This window comes from Marmota marmota, unplaced genomic scaffold (genome assembly GCF_001458135.2).
Source record: "Marmota marmota marmota unplaced genomic scaffold, marMar, whole genome shotgun sequence".
In the NCBI taxonomy this organism is placed as follows: Eukaryota; Metazoa; Chordata; class Mammalia; order Rodentia; family Sciuridae; genus Marmota; species Marmota marmota.
The window spans coordinates 48758-63682 of NW_026008293.1; the positions used below are offsets into that span (position 1 = coordinate 48758).

At 47.4% G+C, this 14925-nt stretch overlaps 1 long non-coding RNA gene across 1 annotated transcript; it reads right to left on the reverse strand.

The window, feature by feature from the left end:
• Positions 1-5449: 5449 nt before the first annotated feature.
• Positions 5450-14919, reverse strand: LOC125614845. The gene is made up of 3 exons (XR_007345400.1): positions 14789-14919; positions 8376-9161; positions 5450-6288 (listed from the first exon to the last, which is right to left on the reverse strand). It is a non-coding gene; the product is annotated as an uncharacterized LOC125614845 (long non-coding RNA).
• Between the last annotated feature and the right edge of the window lie 6 nt (positions 14920-14925).

The window sequence follows — 14925 nt, forward strand, 5'->3', positions numbered from 1 at the left end:
ACAGGGAAAATGTGTGAACAGATTAAAAAAGTTGCTGGCACATGGTTTAGGGCTCATGAAGTCAGCCAGCTATTTAAATGGGGCCTTGAAATAGGAGAAGGGGGAAGGAAAAAAAGTGGGGGGATAGTAGGAGACCATCACAAGGACAAAAGAAGAATATCAAGACCAGACATTCTGCCAAAGATCCCTGGTCAGGTTTTTTTGTTTTTTTTTTTTCCCTGCAAAATGAGTTACTAAGAAAGAACTCTGTGGATTTTAGGGGGTTTTGGGTTTCAGAATTAGAAAAGCAGGACTGTGGACCTAACAACAAAATAATGCAGAGAAGGCAGGTGGCGGCAACACAGTAGCCCTGAAGCCAACCTTAAGTGGCAGAGCAGCAGGGCGCCTTCCTCAGGTGCATGCAAGGGCGGGGAGGGGGGAGGCGACACCATGTGCTGACATCAGAGTCATCTCTGTACTGAGTCTCTGCACTGAGGCAACCTGTCAGCCGAAATTAAACTGACTGAGGCCAGTGCTCTCCGACTCCACCTGGAGAATGACCATCGCCCTTCAGAGCTTCACAGGTGCCTCTCAGCCATGAACCCTGGTGGGCATCATCATGTGATCCCGGGGTCGCGCCTGCCTGCTAGGAAAGTGATGCTCACTAATTCCCTTCCCTTCACAGAGCATGCAGGAGCCATTTGGTAAACTGTGCAGCTGGCGGTCATTTTACAGCCAAGCGTCCCTACGCCCAGAGAGGCAAGGAACACGCGCAGGGGCACCCAGCGACCACAGGCTGGATGGGAGAGCTGCGGGAAGCTGTTCGCCTCCCTCCGCCCGGACAGCCTCAGGCCCCATGAAGCCCGGCTCCCACGCGCTCTGCGCCCTGTCCCCAAGCTCACCCGAAAATACACCCCTAGCGCAGGCACGGGGCCCGCAGCCGGCACCACTGCTGCCTCCCTCCGCGGCAGCCTTCCCTCCTCCTGCCAGGATGTTCCCAGCCCGCGACGGGAGATGCGAGACCCGAGGACCACGCCATAGCCCATATCTGGTTGGAGGGAATGTCCGAAAGGGCCAGGCATAGGCTGGTCAGGCCTAGCTGAGGACTGCTCGGGCTCGGGCTGCGCGGGGCAGGGCGGGGCCACCCCAGGCGTCCCGCGCACGGGAGTCGGTTGGGTCAGTTGGAGATGGAAGCTCCTGCAGAACAGTGAGGTCGGGCAACCACTGAGGACCCTGGCTCGCAAGGTACCCATGGCAGGGACAGGCCAAGTGCAGGGAGGATCCACAGGGTGGATAAGACAGAGGAAGTGTGGAGAAATTGAAACCCGCTCCAGGAAAGCCCTGGAGTTTTGGAGATGAAGTACTCTGCTGGGATCTCACATGCATCTCTGCATTCATTCTCATTCCAACGTGTGGTCCTCACACAGGCATATCCCAGCCCTAGGCCGTGTTTTCTTTCCTCATCTCAGGCTCCACTTGATGCAGTTTGGGAACAAATGATTCACAAATCTGCCACAGAGAAACGAGGAATATGTTGTAAGAAATCCTGCTCAAATGGTCTCTAACACTTCAGATCAGGATTAGAATATCCAAATATATAGAAAAGTAAAAATACTGGCAAACTAGAGCCAGAGCCTATCAAGACTGGCACAGTTGGGCACTGCTGAACTTTGTGGCAGAGTAATGAGACAAGGCCAGTTCATTATGGGCAGCCCAGCTCACAGGGCACCTCGCTGGTCTGTGTTGAGGTGAAGCCTTCAAATGCTGTAAAGTCAGTAGCAAGTTTGGCTTTGATTTTGGTTGGCTTGTTTGTCTTTAACTTTTAACTTTGAAAAAAATTATAGATTCATAGGAAGTTCCAAAATTGATACAAAAATATCCCATGCACCCTTCACCCAGTCTCCCACAATGTTATTGTTTTACAGAACTGTAATGTGAAAACCAGTAAGTTGGCGTTGGTGTAAGCCACAGAGTTTGCTCAGATTTTAGCAGTTTTTCAAACAATCGTGTGTGAAAGTGTGCATGTGTGTAGTTGTATGCAATTGTAGAATAGGTAGATTTCTGTAACCACCACCATAATCAAGATGCAAAACCTCTATTTCTGCAAGGATGCCTCGCTTCCACCTGCACAGACACTCATCCCTCTTCTCTCCTCCCTCCCACCATCCTGAAGCCTTGGCAACCACCAATCTATTTTTCATATCTATAATTTTGTAAACTTGATGATATTACCTAAACAGACTTATAGTATGTGATGGCTTGAGTCTGCCTTGAGACAGTTGATGTCTGTTCAAGTTGTTTTGTAGTTTCTTACATTTATTACTAAGGATTTATTCTTACCACCATTTGTTTAACCACTTACCCCTTCTAGATATTTGGTTTGTTCCCAGTTTGGGGCTATTTCAAACAAAGCTATCATAAACACTCATGAACACTTTTTAGACACTTAAACTGTAAAAATTGTGGTAAAATACATATAAACTTTTTTAGTGTGAAGCCTAGTGGCATTAAATAAATTCATATTGTTGTGCTGCTAAAACCACCTTCTATCCATAGTATTCGTTTCCTCTGTGCTGGGTGTGGTGGCACATGCCTGTAATCCCAGCTGCTTAGGAAGCTAAGACAGGAGTATCACAAATTCAAGGCCAGCCTCAGCAACTTTAGTGAGACCCTGCCTTGAAATAAAAACAATAAAAAGCAAGTGATACAGGTCAGTGGCAGATCATCCCTAGATTCATCCCTAATGTAACTTTTTCCCTGGCGAAGAAGTTCTTTACATCTTGAAAAACTGAAACTGTACCTACTAAATGCTAACTCCCCCTCCTTGTCTCTCAGCCCTACCATTCCCCTTTATGTCTCAAGAAGTATGCCTACTCTGAGTACCTCATACAAGTAGAATCACACAGTATTTTTCCTATTTCTGGTTTATTTCACTTAGTATTATGTCCTAAACTTTCATCCTTTTGTAGCACTTGGCAGAATCATCCTCTTTAAGGCGGAATAACATTGCATACACATGTGTGCACACACACGACTCCATACATGTATCATGTATGCAACTGGTACACATATATCACTCCATCTCCTGGGCGTTTATCCTGTCAACTGTCAATGGACAGTTGGGATATTTCCACCTTTTGTCTATTGTGAATAATGCTGCTATGAACATGGGTGTTATGAATATATCCTGAGTCCCTGCTTTCCGTTCTTTGGGATACATACCCATCCCACAGATGTTTTTGCAAAGGAATAAGATTTCATTTCTCTGGAATAAATGCCAAGTACTAAGATTGCTAGATGTGCGATCAGTATCTGCTCAGTTAAAGAAACTTCCAAACTGTTTTTCAAAGTCATCTTAGCATTTCATATACCCACCAGCAATGTGTAAGAGATACACTTTCTCTGCATGCTCACTAGCATGTAGAATTGTCACCATTTTTAAAGCTGCTCAATGGGTATATAGTGACATCTCATTATGGCTTTAATTTATATAGTTAATGACACTGACCTCCTTTTTATATATGTGTGTTTTTTTCTTAACCATCTGCATATCCTTTTTGCTAAAATGTCTGTTCATGTGTTTTGCTCATTTTCTAGTTGGATTGTTTGGCTTTGCTTTTCTTTTTCCCCCAGTACTGAGGATTGAACTCAGGACCACAAACATGGTAGGCAAGAGCGTAACCACTGAATGACATTCCCAGCCCTGTTTGGTTTCTTCTACTGTTCAGTTAGAAGAGTTCTTTATTTATTCTAGGTGTGAGTCCATTTTCAGGTCACCCCCTCCAAATTGATCTCAGGTCACATATTCAGAACTCATTTCCTCCCAAAAATACAAACTGTCCTTGCAAGAGAGCAATCTTACCTAGGATCACCAATATTGATGAGGAATGTGGGTCTGCTGAGAAGATGAATGGCACTCGATTTAATTGAAATCCATTTGTCAAACTTTTTCAGAAAATACATTTGGAGTGCAGGTGCCTATATGAGCCAACTGTTGTTTACTAATGGCACAGAAAAACCAATGTGAAAGCTTCTCTGTCACCTCTCAGAAGCAGTTCTGCTTCATTCTAGTTCAGCCAGGAAGAAAACAAACAAACAAACAAACAAACACCAATGTGCTCACTTACAACAAGACTAGTTCCTGCAAGTTGAAGGTGATTGCAAAATATGCTTCATTTCTGCACTTCCAAGCAGTTCTCAGAAAGCATATTCCGAGTGCAATTGCTGCCAGATATAAAAAGTATGCTACCCAGGGAGCTGGTGTCTCTTAGCTCACAAAATTTGAGGAAGGCAGTGGAATGCTGAGAAAATCAATTTTCAAAAGTTTCTTTGAAATTCATAACTCATGCTTCTCAGAATAAAATGCAGGGCCCCACATCTGATGACAGATGGCACAGATGCTTCAATATGAAAACGTGAATGCCAATTATTACAAGTGTTCTGCCACACTCCAGTTCAACCAGGGATAGCGCCAAAATGCCCACTGAGAACACACACACACACACACACACACACACACACATTGTTCCTGCAAGTTGAAGCTCCTTGCTTGAACTGCTTCTGTTCTGAAATTCCAAGCTCTTCTCAGCAAGCACCTTCAGAGCACAGTTCTGGCCCAATACAAAAAGTGTCCTAGCAAGAAGGTCCTGTACCTAGGATCACCTTCATAAGGTAGCTTCCCTTCTTCTGTGTGGAAGTGTGTTTCTCCTTGGCCCTTATGCTGTGGTGGAGACTTCTAGGAGCTCAGGTTTGTGCAGGACCATGTGAACTAGACTTTGGACCAAACCTGTACAGCCCCTACACCTGGATTTTTTTTTTTTTTGCAAGCCCGGTGTAGCATGCTCAGATGCTACAGGATTCTGCAGAACAGTCCAGGGAACAGTAGGCATTCATTCATTGTTTATGGTCTACAGATTCCTAGATGGATGGCATTCATTATCATTCAACGCAGAAATTTTAGAAACCATATATATTCTATATATGGCATATATCATTCCAATCTGAAAAAATAAAATCAGAAATATTCCCAAATCAAAACAATGGATCCTCATTATGAGGCTACAAGTAGAAAATTCCATACCTGAACTCAGGGGACAGTTTACAGTCAAAACCAGGGGCACTAAATATATCAGATAAAATTGCCTTCACATTATGTGTAGAGCTGCATGTGAAGCACACATATATGCCTTCTTTAGACTTGGGTTTCATTCATAGGACATCTTATAGAATTGAAAATATTCCAAAATTGGAGAAGTATTTCAGCATAGACCAACTCACACTATCTCTCAATGAGTTTATGTGCTCTTGTGTGTGTCTTTGTGTGTATTTGTGTCACAGTATATACAATATTGCATTGCTCCCGTTGCAAAACTGATCCATACTCCTAAAAACAAAATTTCTTCTGAACAAATGAAACATTTCTTCCTTTTGGTTTTTATGTTTCCTCTAGGAATCGCTGTTACAATCAATATACTCAAATCATCAAAGTAGATCAGAAAACAAAAAGATTATATTTTAAACAGTACTTGATTTAAACGACAAATAATATAGTAATGAATGTGTTACTAAAGGGAATAAATAACAAAGAACTAACGTTAAATTATAGATTGGCAACTTGAAAAGTTTGAAGCAAATACTTAAAGAAGTGAATGTCAATGATCATGGGATGTTCAGCACTGCCCAGCCAGACAGCAGAAAATTGTTCTTCCAAGGATCCAGTGGAGAGATTGAGCCTCCATTGCATCATAAGGGGGAAGCTGGCCTGGATCCACTCATCCTTCTCCTTTGGGATGGTCCTCTTCCTCAGCACAAAGTCGTATTGAATGCGAGAGTTCATGACATAGAAAACATTTATGTCATAAGGAATCTTCAGCTCTGGGGAGAGGGGTATCAGGATGGAAAGTGGCACTCAATAGGTGCACCACAAGAACCCCCAACATGGGAGAACCTATGTCAGGAAGTCCCTGAGCCACAGACCTGAGAGCTCTCCAATTCAGCTCCAATACCAACAAAGACATCCACAGTAGACTTCCCTGAGGAAAAACTATGCAGAGGACTTCAACAGAACTAATGTCTGTTGCTTCCAAAGGTTTTAGACTGCAGAACTTTCCAGTTCCTCCTGGATCTGCAAAAGCACACCACTACGTTGGCATCTGGAATCTCCCAAAAAAGGCTTGTGTGCCGAAGATTCAGTCCCCACATCAGCCATCTTCACAGGTGAGTTTGGAGGGAAGCATTCGATGGTGAGTGCTCTGATGTCATCATGAAATTCTCATTCAAGATGAATCCACTACTGGGAGGTGGGAGGGACTGGAAGAAAAGTTGGGCATGGGTGGAGGAAGACCTGAATTAGGTTTTGCCTTTGGTAACTATATCTTGGCCCTGTTGGCTCCTCTCAATGCTCAATCTCCTGGTAGCATTCATCCTCTACCTCCTATCTGACTTTCTCTCTTTCTCAGCCTCATTCTCTCTCGCTCCCAGTCTATGCCTGTTTGGCAAGGGCTGAGGAGCTCTCCACTGCCACACTCTAGAGCTTTATGGACAGCCTCAGTGCACAACAAAAGAGAAAGCTATGAAACCCAGAGAAAAGACCTAGGATTCCTCCTCTGAGTTATTTTCCTCAAGTATGGCCACAGTGAGGACAGGCTGACCAGCACAGATACCACATTTGAGCCATGCTTCTGCCATTGGTGGTGCCCGCCTCCATGTGGACCAGGCTTCCAAGAATGGAGGCCACATCCCAAATGCTGCCCTACTGAGAACAATGGTTCCAAAGACCAGCAAAGGGACTGCTTCCCTCCAACATGGTGTATGGTCCAGTGGTGCTATGGTCCGTGGTGCTATGGTCCAGTGGGGGAATACAACAGCCAGCTTCTCCTTCCTCTGAACACCTGTTTCCTGCCGGCCTCCTCTAACCCAGAGCCTGTTCTCCATCCCTTCTGGGTTGGATGTGGGGATCTCTGCTATGAATTTCTTAGGCTACCAAGGCCAGAGACTTCCTCTTCCATAAGACTCTACTAACCCAACAGACTTAGTAGGTTAAGATAGGAGAATATTTAACCTAGAACTCACATAGAGTTGGTGTTTTCAGTGTAGATAGGCTGGGATCATGGCTGCTGTGGGTGTTTGGCTCACAAAAGAAAAAAAAGAGCACTGGCATTATTAACAGATGAGCTTTGTGGCAGACGTGCTCAGGAAGCCCTCATCTGACTTTAGTTAGAGGTCATAACCTGGCTATTGTGATCACTCCTTGGCAAGTGGACTCAGGTGCGGAAGACCATGGATATGTCCAAACACAGATGATTCAGGCTGTCTCCCAGGCTGTGTTTTCTTCCCAATTTCATCCAATTACTGCTTGCTAGAATCCTGGAAATGCTCTGCCCAGGCAGTGGTTTTCTGGTCACACATAAGGCTTTCAATAGTACTGCTTCAGTCCACAAAAGTGCCAGTTCCATCTTTAGCCCATGCATTCCCATGATCCTCTGAAACCACTCCTATCCCAGACCACGGAGCCATACTGCTCCTGGAAAGAGGCTTTCCTCCTCACTCCTCAATGATGTCACCTTTGGATGCCTGTTCATGTCCAGGGGAGGGCACCTGGTGGGGAGCCTCACTAGCCACTGGAGCATACCATAGAACCTCGAGACCTTACACCAGCAGAAGTGCAGTTGGCTTTGTGCACGAGCCCCAACACACCCTGTTGGAGTGTTCTTGGGGGACAGAGACTACTCTTTGGTGCTAAGAGTTGACCTAAGTTCACATCCTGATCTTTGCTCCCTGCTGATTGTCACACTTACTACAATGGTTGGAGATGATTTAGGAAGTTCAGCTCGAGGGCCCTGCTCCTGGCAGGCTACCTGGAGCAGCATGGGAGACAGGCATGCTGGAATTTGGTTTTGAAGTCCACTACTCAAGGACAGTGGACAGAGACACTCAGGAGGCACCTCAGCTCTAAATACAAGGGCAACATCCATGACTTACGTCCTGAGGTTGGCCTCCTGGTAATCGTGTGAACTCGACCAATGGGCTGCTAGCCCAATCCTTGGACAAAGGACTGCCTGGACCTACCATTGTTCTTTTTGTGGGGCCATATTTCACTCAAGGTGAAAGGACCACACAGCCTGTATACAGACATAATCTCATCCCACCAAGATGGGAGGAATGGGACAGTAGCCTCCAAGATCCCAGGTCTGCCCGAGGATGCAGGCTGCATTGGGAGTGGCCCAGGCACAAAACCTAGAGGCTTTGGTCTGGATTGCCAGGGCCCAAAACAGACCCAGGAACATGACCACACACAGGAGTGCTGAAAGATAGCCACGAGAGCTCCTGGCCTCCAGAGGCTCAGTGCTGGCAGGGGTGTAGGAGGACACCTCATCGGAGGGTGGTCATTGGGTTACCTGGACATTTGGTGTGCTTGTTCCACATCCATATCGACTCTGCAGAGAGACCCTCTCAGCTCCTTGTTCAAGAAACATGCAGAACCTCATACTGCTATCCTCCTTCATGGACGCCAGCATCCTCCATCTCATACAGGGAACCTGCAACCTAGATACTATCCTGTTCTCATCGGCCACCAATACCTGCCACCCGACATACAGACTCCTTCAGACGTGGCGGTGGACATGCTGCTGCTCTCCCTCATCTCAGGTCAAGCTCTTCACACTGACCTCTTCCTTCTTGATTCCCATCTATCTCCCTGATCATCCAGAAGTTCCAATTCAAGAGGGCATGAGTAGTCATGGTATTGGACCAGTGTCTATTCCCCACCCGGGTGTAAGCACCAGGGGACACCCCTGCTCCCAGACTTACCAGGACAGCCTTGGCTTTCTTTTTGATCTGCTTCTCTAACCAGGAGCGAATCAAGCAGGTTTCACCCACCTCCTTGTTGAACAGTGGCCTTGAGGAATTGGAAGTTGATTCTGAGAACTGTTGGGGATGGAATATCAGCAAAGCCTAGAAACGGAAAGTCACCCAGCCTGGCAGTTGGCTCTCTTGGCATTCTAGAACATATGTCCTGGTGATGAGGCTTCTTGCCTCCTTGTGTGGTTCTGGAATGGCATCAGGAGTGAAGCATGCATAAGGTAGGGTTTTACATCCTTTTCCGTGACCTGGGCCCACTTGTTGGTGGTTCATTTTCTAATACATGGAAAGATAGATGATTCCGTGGCCAGGGACCTTTACTTCTGCAGAGAGAGGTAGAGAGGATTGTTAGGTGACACTCAAGGATTATTCCACAAGAAACCCCCAACCCCTGAGAGTCTCCGCCAGGGCAGGCCTACCCACACACTTGAGAGCCCTCCGATCCAGCTACAGTGCCACCAAAGACTCCCTCAATGATCCTTCCATGGAGAAGATGATGCACAGCATCTAAACCAAAAGAGCACCTGACATGTCCACGGCAGGGCTGTGTCTTCAAGAACAATATTTTTTCTTTTAGTTACCTACACTCTCCATTTCCTCCTCCTCATTATAATTGTGATTCACATTTTTAATCTGCTCATTGTTATACTTCTTTTTCTTCTTCTGTTTCTCCTTTTTTTCTTTTTCTTCCAGTTCTTGTTTTTTCTTCTAGTCTTCCTCATCTTCTCCTAATTCTCCTTCTTCTAGTCTTCTTCATGTTCATATTCATCATCTCTTCCCTCAATTCATTTTCCATTTTCTTCTCCTTCTCCTCCTCTTCCTCCCCCCTTCTTATTTTCCTATCCAAGACCAGCTCACTAAGCTATGAGTAGTTCTATTCCACCACACACTTCTCCCTAGATGTGGCCTCTACTCTTAAATGCAGTCAGTTTGCAATGAAGGGAAAGTTGTTGGAAACCAGGTGCCTAAAGGAATGATTCTTCATTGAACTGCTTTTCTCATGTACTTGTCTCAGGCATGATAGGCTGCCAAAATAGACACCTCTGGTTGTCTGTACTTTGACAGAACACACAGAAGCCTCTCTAATCTGCCCCTCATGGACATTAACTTTGCAATGCCTGATCAGGTCGAGGCGAGGACACACATTAGGAAGGTCCAGCAGCTCCTGGTGCAACATAAAGAACCTGCAGATTTACGTCCCCATTGTTGCAGTTTGTTTTGTACACCAGGCCCAAAACATCCTGCCTGCTTTTTGTTCCTAGGCACACTGTTTGAGCTGCAAGTTATCCAGAGCCCACTGTGACTCACTGCTCCCCGCCATTTGATTGTCCAACTTACTTTGGTGCTTGAGCCAATGTACAGAAGCTCAAAGTTTTCTGGGTCCTCCTGCTGGAGCAAGTGTTCATAAAGCCCTGCGGATGATGGTCAGAGCCCTGTCCTGGCATGTCACCCGAGCAGGATTGGAGAAAGCTCATCAGAGAAGGAGTTTGATCAAGAACAATCAGAGACAACTGAGCTCTCAACACAAGGGCACCATCTTGTTACCCTGCTACCTGAGAACTTCATGTGACTATGTGGGGACTTCCTGTGTGCTTCTAGCCCAATCTTGGTACAAGAGTCTGCTTGAACCTGCTATGCCCTACAGGGAGAAGGGAACAAGGACCAAACAGGCTTTGCACAGACACACTCTAGTCCCATCAAGATGGGAGGAATGATCCAGTGGTCTCCTATATCCCTGCTCTGGTCTGGGATGCGGCTGCATTTGTGTGCAGATCAGGCACAAACCTAAACCAGAGCTTGCTCATGACTCTTTAATGATAGCCATGAGAGCTTCTGGCCTCTAGAGTCTCAGTGCGTGCTGGGATATAAGAAGGTACAGACCCAGCAGGGGCAGTGTTTGAACATGGCTCCTCTGTAGCTGGACACCTGGAGCCCACTGCAGATAATCCACACCCATAAAAATTCTGCAAGAGAGCTTCTATCTCCCCATATATGTACATGCAAACTTTGAAACTAGTGGCCTTGTATGAGGCTCCCAGTTTTCTGTGACTCACAGCTACCTAATCAAATCATGCTAAGAAGGCTCCTTTCCCTTAACCAGAAACATATCCTCTCCCACACACACAAGAAAAATGACTGCCACCTCCTCTGCTCCAACCTCCTAGATCCAACACACTCATCAACAATACCAAGGCCAATAGAGGACAGCCTGTACCCTAGTTATTTCTCTGACCTTCTCTGAACTCAGCACTTGCTTCTGCACTTTTGGCCTACACACCCCAAAACATGCAGGCCCACTCCCACCCAGACCTGGCATGCTGCTGCTCTCCCACCTCTAAGGTCAAGCTCTGGCCTCTCTCTTCCTCATTTTCTGCTCTCCTTATTGACCTTACAGCAGCTCTAATTCAAAAAGACATGCCCAGTCCAAGATGTTTGCAGTGGACTCGGTCTTCCCCAATGTGGGCTCCCAGGAGACTCCCCTGCTCGAAGACTCACCAGGATGCTCTTACACTTTGTTGTCCTTTGGTTTTCCAGGAAGATGTGAATGAGGCAGCTGCCTCCCACCCACTTGTTGTACAGGGGCCGTGAGGAGTACCTAGTGGAGACACCTGATCTCCTGGACTCCAGCTCTGGATGACATGTTGTTGCTGCTCCTTCCCAGGGCACCAGAGCCATTCCTGGAGAAGGCTCTAGCTCTGGGGTTGGCTTAGGAGCCTTCATTGGAACTGAGCTTGTAGCTAGAGGAGAAAAGATGCCAACATGACTGCCTTGCCCTGAGCTTCATACAAACAGACAATACCCCTGTCTGCCAGGAAGACCTCAGCCCCTGAGCCCACACAGGACCTCTTACACACAGCAGCCATCACCTGCGTAGACAAAGCCTAATCCTTTTTCCCAGCTCAACACCAGCCATACAGACTGCCCCCAGTGGGACAACACTCGGACCTTTCCTCACATACCCTTAGGTACTGACCCCAGTCCGCCTGGCACTCAGGCTCTGCCTCGCTAGACTTCCCATCTTCAATCTGTGCCAGCAGGTGATGTGTTTGGTGCTCCAGGTTCAAGCCACCCAGGAGCAGGTGCATGTATGGCAGCAGCATCTGGAGAATCAGAGAGCCTGGAGGCTGATGGAAAGCCTCAGTGTACAAGACCACTCAAATACCGAGAAGGAAGTTAAGGCACTGTGGGGAGGCAGGTGCAGAGTCGGCAAAACCGTGGCCTCTCCTTCGCCACGGCCTCCAGTAGCAAACCTCCGACCCTATACTCCTGAACCTTCCCTGGCTCTGCACACACCAGTCCACCCCAGACAAGTCACAGTGGCTGTACAGGCAGGGACAGGACAGGTCGCGAGGCAAAGAACCTTCAATGAAGGAGCGTGAGATCCATGGTATGACCAGCTCTCCCCTCCTCTGGGCAGGCCTGACACTCTTCTTCCTCTTGGCTATGTGCTCTCCAACCTGGAATGCACCTTCCAGGAGTGTCTGTCCTCCTGCCCACTCTTCTCAGGGCTCCAGAGACACCTCCTCCCCTGGCGTGGGCTGCAATGCTACCTCATTCTCTGTGAGCTCTCACTGAGTCCCCCTGAGCAGCAACGGACCTCTCTTTTCCCATGAGTGCACAGCACATCTCTGTGGCCCTGGGGGAGGACTGGGAGGTGTAGTGTGGGGGGATCTATTGTCCCAGGAGCTTCCCCAGAGGACCATGACTACCTACAACTCCCTGCCTTACCCCTCCTACTGTTGAAGCCCCGGACCTTACACCGCATGCAGGAAACAGAATTGGGGAGAACAGTCTTTTCTCAGCCTTCCCAAGTCAATTCACCTTGCAGGTTCCTCTTCTGGAAACAGGAGCCCACCCTCTTGACCCCAAGCCCTTTGCACCTGCAGTTTCAGGCTGACCCCCATTAAAAGGAACACAATGACAGTCATTTGTAGCCCATTATTCACTGAATTATGTAATGTGCCTGGAAACGTGTCTTCACACACTGGGTGCTTTCTCCATGTTCATCAGTGAATGGGCCCAAACTGAGGATTCCCACATATCTCTCTGGACATGGGAGCTGCCATCTCTAAAGCCCCTGTCCAGCTATATCTCATATAGGAAGCTCTGTCCCACTATGGAACCTGACATCTTTTATTAACACAAACGTGCTTTGCCCAAGGCCTGAGTTATGAGATGCCCCTGGCACAGAACTTCTTTCTTCATGAAGAAAACATCACACCAAATAACCCCCAGGCCTCACTGAGTCCACCTGGGAGTGAGCTCAGAGCACACCATTGAGCAGCAATGCCCTGTGCGTGAGGAGCAGATGGACACAGAATGGATTAGTTGGCCCAAGAAGGGGACTTCACTCCCATTGCAAGATTGGGGCAGACACTTCTAGGACTCATCCCACTTGGTGCTCACACTTCCCTATGTGTGTGGTCCTCTATCTTCCTATATTTCACAAAGCATTTGGGTCTCTGAATGGCAGCCCAAAGACCCAGGCATGAGGGGGATGCACACTTGGGCTTGCTGGTACGGTGCTTACCTTGGGAACAGCAGGTCCAGGACCTGCTGGGTGGGGATAAAATCCGAGTAGATGGACCCAAAGGTGCTGCCAAAATTTGAGTTCCTGCCACAAACGATGTGCACAAGCTGATTCATGAGCTGGTTCTGCTTATAAGCTTCAAGAGTCTCTACCCTGCAGGGCTCATCCATGTTCTGATCTAGCTCATTTTTGCACTGGGATCAAAAATGATGGGTTCAAATGGGAAATAGTAGCAAAGAGGAAAAGGACTTATTCCAATACTGTGAAGTAAAAGCACAATGGGACAGTTCACATCATTTTACACACACACACACACACACACACACACACAGAATGAGTCCTGGGCCATTCAGACAAAAGGGCCTGCTGGGCCTACCTGCCCTGTGCTACTCACTCTTGAGTTTCCTGGGATCATCGCCAGAGGCTCTAGCATCTAACATGAATCCTCTCCCAGTCTTCCCCCATAAAGGAAAGGCTGCACAATCTACCCTGGAGACTCCTGGGGGCCACAGGAGAACATCCTTCTCACTCCAGAGTCTGCAACAAAGTGAGCTGGGATGGCTACCTTAGTGAAGTGTGTGTCTGGTTACCAGGGTTCTATGTTCTGTTTGATCCATCGTCAAGGCGATGATGTCATTAGTTGTGATGTCCATTTCTGAGTCTCCATTCATGAGACGACTTCCAAAAGCCAATTTCTCCCCCCTCATACACCAACATCAGTTACAATTTCCATGAGAAAGTCCCATGAAATCAATTACAAAGATCAATGCTCTAGCCCTACCTTGAAAGAGTCACTTAGTCTTAGCAACCATCATTACTAACCACTAAGTCAATGAATAAAGGTCCTCAGGTGTCAAGCGACAAAATGCGGGATGAGCAAGGATGAGGATGGGTGGGAGAATTCTCCCTCTCCAACACAATTAGGGAAGGATGTGCTGCCCTCAAGTGGCTGAGGGGCCTGGGATCCTGCCACAGAGGGGGGATTCCAAACCTCACATCCACTGACCCAGGCCAGAAGACCAGGTAGAGTCCAAGGACCCTGGGGCAGCCCAATGGCAAAAAAGGTCAAAAGGAACTAGGGATCTGCCTGGACCCTCAATCCCCTACTCTGAGCAGGGCTGCATGATGAGGCCAGAGGCCATCCACAGCAATCTGCCTTGACAGGAAAACGGAGGGACTGCAGGCTGCCTCTGGCTTACTGAATCAGGGTGGTGTTTTCATAAAGCAAGACCACTTCCTCACATTTGACCAGCAGCTCGTGCGCTGACAGCACAATGGCTGGCTTGACTCAGGCCCTGATGAATGAAATAGAAAATTCATACCAAACCCATCTTTAGCTCTTCCACATCATCAGGGGCTCTGATTCAATTCCACCCAGAAAGGTGTCTGAAATGATTTCTAAACATGCTGGGGACTCACCTCTGTGTGGAACTTTTCAGGAAAAAGGGGATCAAATCTCATGAAGCAACTCTTCTCTCTTCTAGCCCATGGGCAATGCAAGGAACCTGCATGATACCAGAGACTCACTTCTCTCTTCTCATGTCTTCTGGAAAGGA